This window comes from Petromyzon marinus, chromosome 16 (assembly GCF_048934315.1).
Source record: "Petromyzon marinus isolate PM22_M1 ecotype Great Lakes invasive population chromosome 16, UKy_Petmar_22M1.pri1.0, whole genome shotgun sequence".
Classification (NCBI taxonomy): Eukaryota; Metazoa; Chordata; class Hyperoartia; order Petromyzontiformes; family Petromyzontidae; genus Petromyzon; species Petromyzon marinus.
In genome coordinates, this window is record NC_133682.1 from 9,604,642 (window position 1) to 9,618,473 (window position 13,832).

General features: G+C 46.6%; 1 protein-coding gene across 5 annotated transcripts in view; it reads left to right on the forward strand.

The window, feature by feature from the left end:
• The first annotated feature begins 794 nt into the window (after positions 1–794).
• Positions 795–13,832, forward strand: part of LOC116942843 (mothers against decapentaplegic homolog 1-like) — a 43,361-nt gene continuing 30,323 nt past the window's right edge. The window contains exon 1 of one of the 5 annotated variants that reach the window (XM_032955198.2): positions 795–903. The gene's annotated coding sequence lies outside the window, so the exon portion shown is untranslated. The other 4 variants (XM_032955197.2, XM_076067497.1, XM_032955199.2 and 1 more) reach the window with 4 other exon arrangements.

A 13,832-nucleotide genomic window follows, 5' to 3' on the forward strand; every position in this document is an offset into this window, starting at 1 on the left:
AACCCCCAACAAGAAATAAAAGTCGATTATTTAAATAAAAATAAACCCCGACAAATGTTCAACTTTCCTGAGGTAAATTGAACGACGAACGAAAACCAAATCCACGGAGAGGAGTTCCTCAAGACGCTTTGTTTGAGGATTTTGCGCGGCACTTGGAACGCAGAGGCGAACGTCTAGGGCAGACTTAACACCAACACCACAGCCACCACAGCCACCACCACCAGCCACCCCACCACCGTGTGTATTGCATCGCGCATAGCTACGGGCGGTCAGGTTGTCTTGGGAATGAATGCTCCATTGCTCTCTTAAGGTGTAAGTGGGTGGGGGGTGGAATGAGGGGAGGGGCGGCGGGGGGTGTGGAGGAGGAGGGGGCGGGGGGGGGCGAACCACCCACCCACCCTCGCGCGCGCGCACACAAAAGGCGCGTTTGTGTGCACGCGGGAAAAGTAGCGCCGGTCAGCCCCGCCCCTCACTACGCCCCCGCAATCCCCCCACCACTACCACCACCACACCGCTCGAACTACAGCCCCCTCACTCTTGCCCTCATCGTCACCACACCCGGCCCGCGCATTAATCTCGCGGGCGTGACGCGGCTCTCCACACTCCCACCCCCCACACACCCACCCCGCGGCCCACCCCGTCCACGTCTCCGCCCAGGGACGCGAGGGCAGCCCCCCCCCCTACCCACCCACCTACCGTAGAACCCCGCCCATAAAGTCAATTGGGCCCCGCCTACTTCTCCCCACCCACCCCCAAGCCGGGACCGCGTCACCGCCCCCCCCACCCCATTCTGCGGCCGGGGCGTTCTGCCGCGCAGTGTTGCGGAGTTGCTTTGGAGTGCAGGGGACGACTTTGCCCCCCCCCACCCTCCTCCTCACCCACCCCCCCTTACCCCGTGTTCAGGTGAGCGGCTTCGCGTGCTCCGCTACTTTTGTTATTTATTATCGCCGATCAACTTTATTCGTACGCTTGGGAGCGACTTTGGCGGCTGTACGGTGTGTTTCTGCGTCGACTTTGCGGCTTGGAAGTGAGCACTTTTTTTTCATCTCCACTAACCACCACCACCATCACCACCATCACCCCCTCCTCCTCTCTCCTCTCTCTCCCTCCCGTTCCAACCGTGCGAACATGGCGTCTTGCGGGTACGGCTCTGGGGTGCGACGAGGAGGCTTCGCACCGCGGCGAAACTCTCTCACTCACTCACACTCTCTCTCTCGCGCGCTCTTTCCTTTCAAAACTCAACTTGAGTAGGCGCGAACGTTACGACGACGTCGGGTTCGAACGACGCGCGAGGCCGAAAGGCAGCGCGGCTTTTAGCGCCCCCCGCGACGCGCGAGCTGGCCCGAGACACTTTTCGTTACTTTGTAACTAACACCCACACAACCCCCCCTCATCATCAGCATCATCATCATCCTCCAGTGTGTAAAGAGGAGCGGTATACTTCGCCTTTAACGCGATTAATTTACACTTTTTAAAAAAAGTTCCCTTGTTTTTAGTCGTCGTTTGCGCTTTTGTAAAGTGCGTGTCTGACGCGTTTTGTGGTCTCGTGCGGTGTCGATTTTAAATGTTTAGGCCGCGTGTTATGTCCTATTCTTGGGTGGGTTTTCTCAGACGTTAAAAAACAAATGGTAAACGCTTGTTTTGTTTAAATGTAAAGTTGCCTTAACGTGTATTTTAAAAAAAAAGCACATTGATGATGCATGCAACACACACACACGCACGCACGCTTTACGTACGATTAAATATTGTAAAAGTTAACATGCAGCAGTCGCATTCAATACAGCAAAGGCATTAAGTGTAATGTAAGTCACGAGCCATCGCTTATTTACCAAAAGGGTATCAGCTATACATGTACGGCGTCCTAAATGTACACGGTCTAACATTCCTTAATATATCAAGGAAAAAAAAAGAGACCGAGACCCAATGTAATCCTACACGGAGCGTGTTGTTCACGGCAGTCTTAAGTACTTTGTTATCACTTGTGGATGATCCGTACGTATTCTGAAGAGAAAAAAAACAACAGTTCACGTGTCCTGTTTTAACGATATCAAACTATACGCGTAAACATGTCCTACAAATGTATAAACATTCACTCGTGATATATTGTACAAGAGGCCGGGATCCGTTACCGCGTTTACAATGAAGTGTTGTGTGTTCACTACTGTATAGTAGTTGCTATCATTTGTGATCTGGAAACTTAAGCCCTCTTTTTTCCCTTTGCCTATCATTCTTATCTGGCCGGAATGGAATTTTAAGTTTAGCCCGGCAGAGCTTAGTAGACGTTTGGTTAAATGTGGCTTTTGGCGGATGGCTTTTCTCTTTCTCTAAAATTCATGTTTGTTGCAGATGCTTTGTGGTTAATTCTGCTTCGTTTTAAAATGTGGCCTAGCGAGCGAGCGAGAGCGTGCGAGTGTCTTGAAACGTGTGATTTTTAGGAAAGCGCACCTTTATAAATAATAATAATCAGGGGACTTGTTGTTTTGCGGCTTAAAGTGTACGCCGAGCTGTTAAATTTTTAGGTAACTGATACATATCTCGTGATGTTCCCGTGTTTTGAAAGTTGGATGCCGAAGAGCGTGCGCGTCCACAGGTTATTTACTAAAACGAAACGGCCCAACGTAACTAATGGAAATGTTGAGCTTTCATTTTGTAGATAAACCTGTGGCTAATGAAACGAAGATAATATTACATTTGGTCTGTCTCGTTCTGTATTATAAGGACAACGTGTGTGTATATACAACTTTTAGATTGTTATTGTATACGTGAATTACATACCGGTTTTTCTGTCAAGCTTAGAAATGCATTGAAAACTCGGAACGAAATTAATACAACGCATCCGTACTGTACACCGCTACTGTACTACTATACACTAACCTTTGAAGATTGTAGTACTGTAGGCGTATGTTGCAGCACTCAATCACTGTTTAGACATTCAATACTCCATACGCAGTACAGTACATACTAATATATACCGTTGTTGCATTGTTTGGTGTACCGATTAATGTATATTCCTAAAACGATAGTCATGTACAGCAAAGTGCTTGTATATACGCTTCTGTACTATATAATTTATATTTGACCACAACTAAATACTGTCCTGCAGGATATATCGCCTCCACTGATGTCGCTTTTGGCATTGCTTTCTTTTTTGGACGTAAAATTACTGTTAACTGCTTCACCAAATTGCACACCAACGTTTCGGTCAGTAGGCCTGAACAATGACGCGCTGCTGCTAGTTTCCTGTACATGGGGACACAGCGAAACACATTTTCGTTACTCTCAGGGGACTTGTGCCACTTAAACCCCCTCGGTCTGTCTGTCTGCTTGCCTTCGTGTCTCTGCTCCGATGTGCGCGTGTGTTGTGCGAGTTTTCATAGTCGAACAAGCTCTGCTACACTCTTGATTTGAAGCTTTCGTGACTGCAGGAATCCATACTCTTTGGTTCTTTCGGTAAAGTCACGTGGGTAGTAAAATAAATCACGACGTTTCGGGCGCAACACAAGCAAGCGTCCGTCATCAGGTGGGAAAGCTGCTGCTACACTTTCCCAAAAAAGTTCGCGCGTTGTTGAGGTGCCGGTCGTATCGCTCTCAATGGCGCATTGCGTTGGTGTGCAACAGACTTTGATTACTGGAATACGAGGCGTGGTTTCAAACGTCTGTCGCAGTTTATTTTGGTAGAGTTCGTCACCCCCACCGTCAGTGTGGTTTGGCCTTGATTGCTTTGACAATTGCCATTTCTTGGCCCTTCTTAATTTAACGTCCGTGTAAAATGCGTAACGTACATTATATGTTGCAGTCCAAAAACGCTGACATTTATCAGAGAGAGAGAGGTATTATTGACTGCCCCCCCCCCACGGCCTAATGAGATCCAAAGTCGTGGATCTCTCGGTTAAAAAGTCGAGGCCGAAATCCCCCCCCCCCCCCCCCCAAAAAAAAAATCCCCGTTCCAATTCTGCCGTGCAAGTTCACACCCCACGTTTGTGAGTTGGAAGCGCCGTTTCCATCAAGAAGAGTGGCGGCAGATTACGGCTATAACCCCCATCGCATCTGGATGGATGTTTGATGCCCGCATGGCTGCCAGCAGCCCGTCCTCGTGTCATCGCGAAGCACGTGCAAGAGAAGGCTTTTCCAAATGCCTTCAATGTGCATTAATCTGCACCCAATGAAATGCGCGCAAAGCCATCCTCTCTGTTAACAGTTGAGTTGTTGAACACACGCAACACCAAATTTGCTGCGGCATTCGGTTAATTTATTTTGCTTACCCCGCCGATTTCTTCCAGACGTCTCTTTTTTTTAAATATAAAACACACTTGTCCAAGCGACTCGTGTGTGTGTGTGTTTTTGTTAAACTATCCTTGGATTTGACTTTTGTTAACTGGGCTGCCTGCTCGGTCTTCTTCCGCTGTGGTAATTTTGTCACAAAAGGCATTTGTTTTGTTCTAACCCTGGGAGCACGCTCGCGAGTCATCGCGATCACATTTTTGCGTAGGTTTGTGACAACCATAGCGTTGCTAATGGAGCATTGACGAAGCGGTTTGCCACACTACGCTATTAACCTTGCTACCTGAGTTGATCAAGTCCCTGCTCTGGGTAACAATAGTGACGAGCGACGGCCAAAACCGGTCCTGGAGCGTCCCTTACACGGACTGCAGTTTTACCAGCGTGATGGCCTTCATCCAGCAGTGGATTGACAAAGGGCTGCACCTAACCTCTAATTAAACATAGCTGCCCGTAGGCAGTGCGCAGACAGCCAAACGGTACCGTGTTTGGGCTTCATGATGGACGGTATGTAAAAGGAAACTTGGCATAAGATACCTTTTTGCCGCCGAGCACATCGCCATCACTGCCCCTGAGAACTTGTCGGATTTTGGCAGTGCTTGAGTTGGGGACTGCCGAGGAATACCCGGTGGCTGTTTAGCTGGTCTGTAAAGTGGCCCAGAGATTTTAATTAAAGTTTAACACGTGGGCTTTCGCGACCAATATCAATAAGACGTTGTTTGGGTTAGATTGCGTATTTTTTGGGTTAGAGCGCGTATTACGCGGAAAAAACCTCTTACGGATTTTAAATTAAGCCGAGGATTTTTATTTATCCGTGGGAATATTTTGAGTTCCCCCCCCCCATCCCTTGTATGGGTGGGTTTCTTTCAGGTATTCTAGTCTTCTCCCATATACTAAACAACTCTTTAATGCATAATGCAATTGACCAAACATCCCAATGCAGCACCCCCATGGAAAAAAAAGTGTCTTGACACACTATTATCTTCTTCGCTAAATGGCACTGTTGTTGTTAAGAGTGGTGACTCCGCACTATTTTATATTGGATAAGTGCAAGTGAAGTGCCTCTATTGCAGTTAATTTAGATGTGCCATCTTGCTTGTCGCGTTGAAGGTGTGTTTTGAAGGGAGCATGTACGTGTTGAACCTTAATACTGCACTCTGGAGTAGAGCTCATCGAGCCTCATCATTTCATCCTGGTAAACCTTCAGCGGAACCCTTGAATATTTAAAATGTTAACCCGGCATTGCCATTATGTTTGCGCTTGCGTAAAATTCCTCGAAGAAAGCTCTTTATTAAGCGATGTTTGGTTTGCTCAAGAGGAGTTTTGCATGAAGGATAGCCAACCTAAAGTTAACGCTTTACGATAAATAAAACAAACAACATGAGTTACTACGCGTGGGAAAACCTGACAAAAAGGCGCCGGTGTTTTATTGCGGGCATGCAAATAGCTTGAAAGAAAAAAAATCTCTGCCGCAACGCTCCCTGCGCTTGATCGCGGCGATTGTCACGCGGTTTAGCTGTGATGTTTCGGGGCGGCCACAGAACCTGACGTGGACTACTACCCTCGTTTTGTGTCGCTGTTTTGCGCCGTGGGATCGCGTTGCGATTAAAATGTAACGCGCGTATCGATAATAAACCGAAACCATCGAGAGGCCTCGCAAAGCGTACCAGCGCACCATTAGCCGCTTTTTTTTTAAAAATCAAAACAGTAAACAGTGCTAATGTGGTTTATCCCGCACTTCCGTTCCACGAACGCTTTTAAACGTTTTCTACAAATGGCTTTAGGGGAGGGTGCATGGAAGAGAAACGGTGTGCTGTAACCGGAGGCCCCGCGACGCAAATCGAGCCACTTATCCAGGGGGGGGGGGGCTTTTGTTGCCTTTTTTTGAACATTACACGGAATGACACTGGACGCTTTGGTGGACTGGCGGCTACGTAGCTTAAAGAGAAAAGTGGCGCGGAATGATTGGAGGTCGAAAAGACGTGGGCAGACAGACTTGTTGTAACCCCAGAAATTAGCTTCTATTTTCTACACCCCTTTCAGAGCCGTAAGGAAAAATCGACTGTGAATGTGTGTGTGTGTGCACATGGCCTGGCACAAGCGCCGTGGTGACGTCACCGCCACTTGGTGGCGAATGGGCGGTTGTTGTTGTATGTAATTGATAATGTAAAGGTTTGGGATGAATGTGCTCCGACTCTTCGGATCCCGGTCACGCATAGCAGTGGCAGTTATCATCTGCACCTAATATCACTGAATAATGCATTCCACACACCATGTACAACGAGCGTTTGCTGTTTTTAACTGACGGAGGTACGGAGGAAGCTATAAATCGATTCATTGATGTACTCTATATAACTAGGTGAGAGGCCATTAGGATTCATTATCTCTTTCATAATGCAGACCTAGGAGACTATAATTACTTGGTGACAGGTATTTATACGATTTTTTTTTTGCCAGCAAGTTTCAAAATTGAGATTTGGGCTGAAACTCGCGCACGCATTGACCTCCTCTCACAACGTTAATGTCAAACGTCATGTAGGCAGTGAATCGCCCACACTTCATAAACCGCGCGAGCAGCGAGTGTGATAATCGCAATGCTCTTTTTGGTGACCATACTTCCCTGTGGTTTATTGCCACACACAAGGCATATAGGCTCATAATCTTGCTTTTTAACACCTTTTAAATATATGGCTATCTTCCTGCTTGTGATATCGTGACCCCAGTGTTGAATGTTTCTCCAATTGGTTGAGAAATGTTGCTTAAAAGTCCTTTTGTTGAGGGTAGTCTCGAACTCGCTGTGTTCGGAGGTTCCTGTTCAATTGGGGCATTTAGCCAATTCCGTTTGAGTGTCATGTGGGAAGAGACAATAGTAACTGGAAGAAATTCCATACAACAAAGGTGGTGACGCTAAAACACCTGCACAGATAGGTTTAAGAATTGCATCTCCCTGCCACGTTGGAGACCAAATCTAACACACTTGGTATTCACAGGCAAGTCTCGTATCTCAAGCACTCGCCAGACTCAGCTCTGCATGGGTTTGACAAAGGTCGAGCACATTCACCGTGATTTGCTCATGGGTTGCGATATTGGGTGAATTGGTCACGCACAAATCCTTCGGTATCTCAAACTGAGCGCACCTGACCTTGTCGCATCTCCAAAGCTAAGCAGAGTTGAGCCACGATGATGCATTGATGGGTGACCACCATGCATAACGGGGTGTTATTGGCTATCGGCCTACGTTGTGGACATCGGAGGGAAGTTCAGCAGAATCCATTATTTTACTGCATAGTACTACATGGCGCTCAAGTCTATGCTTCCCCACTTACCAACCCTCAGTCTTTTTCTAGCGTATGGCACGTGCGTGTAAACGATGCGTGTCAGCTTTACGCTTGTGAACCATGTCATAGCGTCGGGAGTAGCGCGACTAATACTGCGCAGTCCGCCGGAGAGCAGGCGGAGGATACAGTTGTTAGCGATGTGGTCCATTGTTAGGTTCTGGTGGCCATGTTCGCCACACTGTGGATCATCTTTAATTCCCCCCGTGTGGCAGAGGTGTGCGCATGGGACCAGTTTATGCTCTGAAGGGGGTTGATGGAGCCACCGCAGTTTTGTTGGCAGATCGGTGGCCGTGCGGCGCGGTGTTGGGTTCTTGATCGGGGCTTTTTAGCATGAACTACGGCAGAATGCCACGGTGATCGCGAGTGGGATCTTCATTCGTGATCGGCAGCCTCCACCGTGGTCACATCACTCCCACTACTCCGCACGGGCCCTCAACCGGTAGTGGGTTGACAGTGGTGTGCCACGTACGCGTGTTAACGAACTGAAGCGATGCTAGAGAAAGCCGGTGGGAAATGTGCAGCGTTGGTGAATTGGCAGGGCAGACGGACAGATGGACAATTTGGTAAACAAAAAAGAGTAAGGGACAAAAATATAGTGTGCAGTGCCCTTAATTAAAACAACGGAAGGAGCACGAAATGGCTTGTCTGGGTTTGGTAGCCTTCCTCAGCTACCCACGATGAGAGCTTTTTAGTGCGGGTCTCCTTGTGTTAAAAAAAAAAAACTGCTGCCTGTTGGTATGGGAAAGGGTTAAAGAAATGATAATGATGTGAGCAGAGAATCAGATTGTCTTACAGTATCGATGTACTGCTGTCCATGTGTTGGTGATGCATGGCTCAGTTAATGCTGTTGCTTCATGTTATTGTTGGGGTGGCGTGCTCACAGGATCAGTCCAGGGGTCATCGGTTTGAAACCAAATCTGGGCGCGAACGAGTTGTGTGGTGAACCCAAAGTGTTGGCAGTCGGCTGTGAATGTGAATATTAAAAAAAAAATTTGGTTGCGATTTAAAGCCAGGAGTCCCATGTTTGTAAGACCGTCAATCATATGTACAGTTTTTTTGTTGGTCCACTGCTGGATGAGGACCTCCCCACGCCATTGGGGGTCGTGAGTTTAACATACTTTACCATGTTGGTAATTGAAGTGTGCTTTATTTTTCTGATTTTCCCTCTGCTGCTCACAACGTTAGCCCTGCAGCAACGTACACAACATAATGCATGGTAGTTGTCCATCCATTCACTATTCAATCTCCATCCTGCTTAGCTTCTGAAATCTCGGGAGATTAGGCACATTCTGCAGGACTGCAGTGATTTGTGCACTGTGCTATAAACTTTGCAACCTGAGATTTTTTTCCCGACTAGCTAATATCACTGGCAAGCTTTATGTTGTTTGGTCCTACGCCCCCCCCCCCCCCATTACCAACCCACACTGACCGGCGTGATGAAGTATGGTGAAGTATGGTCTTGCCACCATGGGACGCTACGGGGTCAAGAGGGGTGCCACGGTGGCGAGATATTAACTACCTTGTCCGGTATGCAGGAGGTCGTGGGTTCGATCCCTACCCTCTGACGCCTGTATATTCGGAGTTTGCATGTTTTCCTCGTAGTTGCGTGAATTTTTGTCCAAGTCCTCAGATTTTTCCCTCCATATTTAGAAACAGCGCTTTTAGAGTATTTGGCTGCTGTACATTTCCACGTGAGAAGCCACTTCGTTGAGCTATCATTTGTGGCCAGGTTATTTCTGAAAAAGGGCTACATAGCTCAGTGGTCCTTACCTGGTAAAATGAAAATATACAACCCCCACGACCAATTGCGTTTGTAGATCTCAATCCACTAGTAGATTGACAAAGTACCGTAAGCCTATTGTATTAATAAACAATTGCACTACATTAATGCTGTCGCATCGTAATTATTGTATGACTATACAGACATCGACAAGAACATGAAAATTATTCTCCCGCCACTCTATGAAAAGAGTAACATGAAAAAGGTGAATCACTATAAGAAACTATCTTTCCTGGCACAAGTTTGGGGTGCGTCTTACTTTTCAAAGCATCTTACAATCTGGGAGAATACGGTAATTGTCTCCGGTCAATCGAGGTTGTTCCATTCTCCTTTTGGTCGACCCTGAGCCAGAGTTAGTAATTCCTGCATTGGGGATCATTCTCCATGGGACCACTACCGTTCACTTTTCAGTGCAGAACTCGCTTTAATGACTCTGGAAAAATGATGGGCCAAGTAACAATAAATATGAATCATACTCTTTGGTTCTATTGGGTAAAGTCACGTAGGTAAAAAATAAAATAACAAAAATCACGACGTTTCGGCCACAACATGAATATGAATCATCACAGCTCCAATCCGACACATTTCAGCTTTCCAGACTCGCATATAACTGTCAAGGGTTTCTTGAATTTAAATATATGGTTCTGCTCAAAACACATACCTTGAATTATGTGCCTAAGAACCGATGATTTGTTTTTTTAAAATAACATGGTAATGCAGTATTACATTCTGGCTAATCGAGTAAGAACTGTACAAACAAGACAAACACCAACAACCAATACAAATGAGAGATGGTAGCAGTGAGACGACAAGGGATCGATTCTTGAATCAAATCATAATCCAAACTATGATACTTTATCGCATTGCTACACTGGGTAGATCGTTAAACCCGGTGCACTTTTGTAACTTTGCAATGCGAGTTTGGAGACGCGCGATAAACCTTGTCGTGCAAAAAAAAAATCGGTTGTCTGCGACGACGGCGCTATCCGTGTCTCATCGCGCAGCAACGACCTCGATAGCCCGAGCGCCATTTAATAGGTAACGCGGCACCACCACCACCATCAATCACTTTTTAATGGCGGGCGCCTCGGCCCGGCATCACTTTTGTTCGACGCGGGCACGGCAGACCGCGGACTGTGGGCGCGCTGAGCCCGCTGCGTCACGTGAAACGGCGCCCCCCCCCACCCCCACCCCGCCCGGTCCGCTGCTTACTTATTTATCAGTTTATTTATATACGATCCTCGGCCAAGGATGCACTTTTGGGACGTGGCCCCCTCCGGCGAACAGCGGTCGGCGATTTTTTTTTGCAGCGTTTGCGATCGAGTACGCTGGCACGGATTGCTGTGTACAGCGGTGGAGATCCCATTTGAAAGCGCCCCCACCCTTCCCCCCGTGACTTTGAGGTGTCAGCTTCTGTGGTCAACTTAGACCAGTGGTGTTCTCAAAGTGGTGGTCCCCTTCCTCTGGACCCACCAGTGGTCTGTGATGGTCCTCCAGGTGGTCCACGGGGCTGTGATGCAAACGCAGGTTGATCTGAAAATAACGACAATGTTTATTATAACTTTTTTCTTTCGGACATTAATTAACATTCTACTTATTTCTTTAAAAAAAAAATGTAGTTGGCTAAACCACCCTGAATAAACTACCATAAGATTTAAATGCCACCCTCCTACACAAAGCTTGTCGCTGCGTATTTTTTTATGTTTGGGTAATATGAATCATTTTGTATTTCTGGTATTTCGAGAGAAGTGGATGCGTTTTGTCACCAGGAGCGGGGGGGGGGGGAGATCCGCGGAAATCTTTGCATCGACTGAGCGGTGCGAAAACTATTTGAGAAACACCGACTTGGACCATCATTCCTTAGCAGCGGTCGGTAAAATGGGCACCAGTAGGTGATGACCGGACAGTATTTATTTAATGGTGCTTTTGCAGAGCAAAGACTGGGCTCTTAGCCCTCCCAGGAATGATATCTTAATGGAAATGGAGAGAATCAATAATGCTTGGTCTCATTAGTATCTGTTTTGAAATCTCCACTGCAGATTGTACGTTTTAGGAAAAAATCTATTCAGGGGAGTGAGTTTGTTTTGAAGCAGGAGTAAAAATAGGAAATGGCTTGTGGAGTAGTTTGAATATTTGAAGAGATGTGAAGGATAGATGAGATATTCAATCCGAATTGACCTAATGAGCTTGTGCTGAACTTGAGAATGATATTTCCAAAATAATTGAACGGTGACAATTAAAATAACAGGACAACTGGAATAGTGATGAGAGGGCTCCATTGATGGCCCCAAGATTACATTTAAGCAAAAGTTATTGTCAGCAATGAGCCTTTGACTTGAGAACAACTGGAACATTAAAAGTTGTGTTGAAGAGAGACTGGACCCTACCATGGAAAAGTGGACTTTCCTCCACTGATTGAGGCTCAACAATGGAAATTGAGCACCAAACTACGTTCATTAGAGCATGGAAAAACTGAGTTTTATTTTCTTTGTAAAGTGTTAAAGACCAGGATAAAAGAACTTCATTGTGACCTCCGATCTAACCATAGATCAAGTGCAGCTACCAATTTATTTTTTTGCAGCCCCTTGAATCGAGGACATGTTTTTGAATATTACATTCTCTGATTTCTGGGATGCCACTTAAGACAATTGCAAACACTGAAACCATCTGACCGCGCTGCCGCTGTGACCACATTTATAATTTAATTGCCCTTGGCCAAACACGGCAGCTTTAAAAGCGGCTTTCGGTTAACGGGTCTGGCACTTAGCAGTGACTGTTTTTTTGTGAGAATGCAAATCTGCTTGTTATAACAGCACTCTAATTGGTTTATTGCCCGTGTGCTTTATTTGAGCGCAGTTGGCGCCGTGGAAAAAGGGCTCGCGGAGGGCACATATTTTGAGCTTTGTGACGGTCAGAAGGGTAAACAGATTTACAATCTAATTAAGGGGATTGGCCATACTGTGTTAATGCTGCATGCGTGCAGTGTTATCATGTTAGAAGGCAGTTTCAGATTAATTGTGTTTGAGCTGAAAGGCTGCATGTGAGCATGTTGGAGACAAAACCAGCCCAAGAGTGAGCACACCTGATATGCAAAATTACTTGCACCTTGTTTTATAGCACGGCGTGCTGGGCCTGTTGATTCGTTCAGGAGAACCGTGGTTGTTGGATCATGAGACCTCGCCAACTAAAATCCCCTTTCCAATTAAGACCGAAAACACATTCTGCTATTCATCTGGCATTCGTTAATGTGCCAGTGTTGACTTGTAGAAGTTTTCTGGACCCCTTCACGTTGAGGCTTTCACTTCTAGTCTGTAAATGAACGTATGCACGCTCATTCGGACGATCTGTTAACAAGAACACATTTGCATGTTCCTTTTGCTGACTGTTTTCAGTGCGTGTCACGACTGGCTGTGCTTTGAATTGGTACTTTCCTATGCAGACACAATGGCGAATTTCTGCACGTCACAACATAACTCGGATTTCACAGTTTTTTTTTAATTGGGAGCACAGTGCTGATATTGTGTGCTGTTCATAACACTGCACTGTTGGACGTGACTAATGCACGATTGCATCACACCGAAGACCAGACCTCACTCCGATGCCTCGTGATAAGCAGTGCTCATGTAATAAGCACTCCCATGTTGTGTACCTTATGGCTGGCCAATCCTGGATTCCTGAAACCTGAATCGTGCATCTCAAGTGTTGGTGTGAATGTTCCCAGCGACCGCTCGACGCGATTCAAAAGAGCTTTGAAAAGCGTGGGTTTTTTTTTTTGCCCCCTATTTTTTTGGCGCTCGCTCGCAACGGCAGGCCGGGCAGAGCACTGGGCAAATTTCTTTTTTTAGTTTACGACGCAGAACAGATAGCGGATTGAAAGCACGCCATTGTTCACAGCCAACTGCTGTCCGATTGCTGGAAAGGGAAGGGCCCTTATCCAGTTATTGGAAGGACAATTCAACCAGCAGAGACTGCATCTATGTAGTTGGGCCATGCAGGACGGTCCAAATGTGGTGGGCAAACTTCACACTTTCATTTCTTGGGCTATACCAGGGGTTGGCAACCTGTGGACTCCGATGCCACATGCGGCTCATTAAGGACTGTTTCGTGACATTTCTTTATTCAGGAGCACCGTCTTGTATATCACATTGCATTGCGGCCCTTGACATTGAGTTTGTTTTACACCTGGGCTATAGTAACAGTATACAAGAAACGGGAGCCCGGTCTACCTTGCGTATATGATAGGAAACATTGAACCAGGAAAGTCCACATTGTCCCCAAGGCTGTCTTTTAGGAGGGTCCTGCAGTGAAATTGAGATAATGGGGTCCCTCTTTAAGGAATGTTTTGCATGTGGGGAGGAAACGGTCTCCCAGAGAAAATCCACACATGCTTGGAAACGCTCAAAGGTCCTCGCAGACAGGTTTATGAACCATTTCGC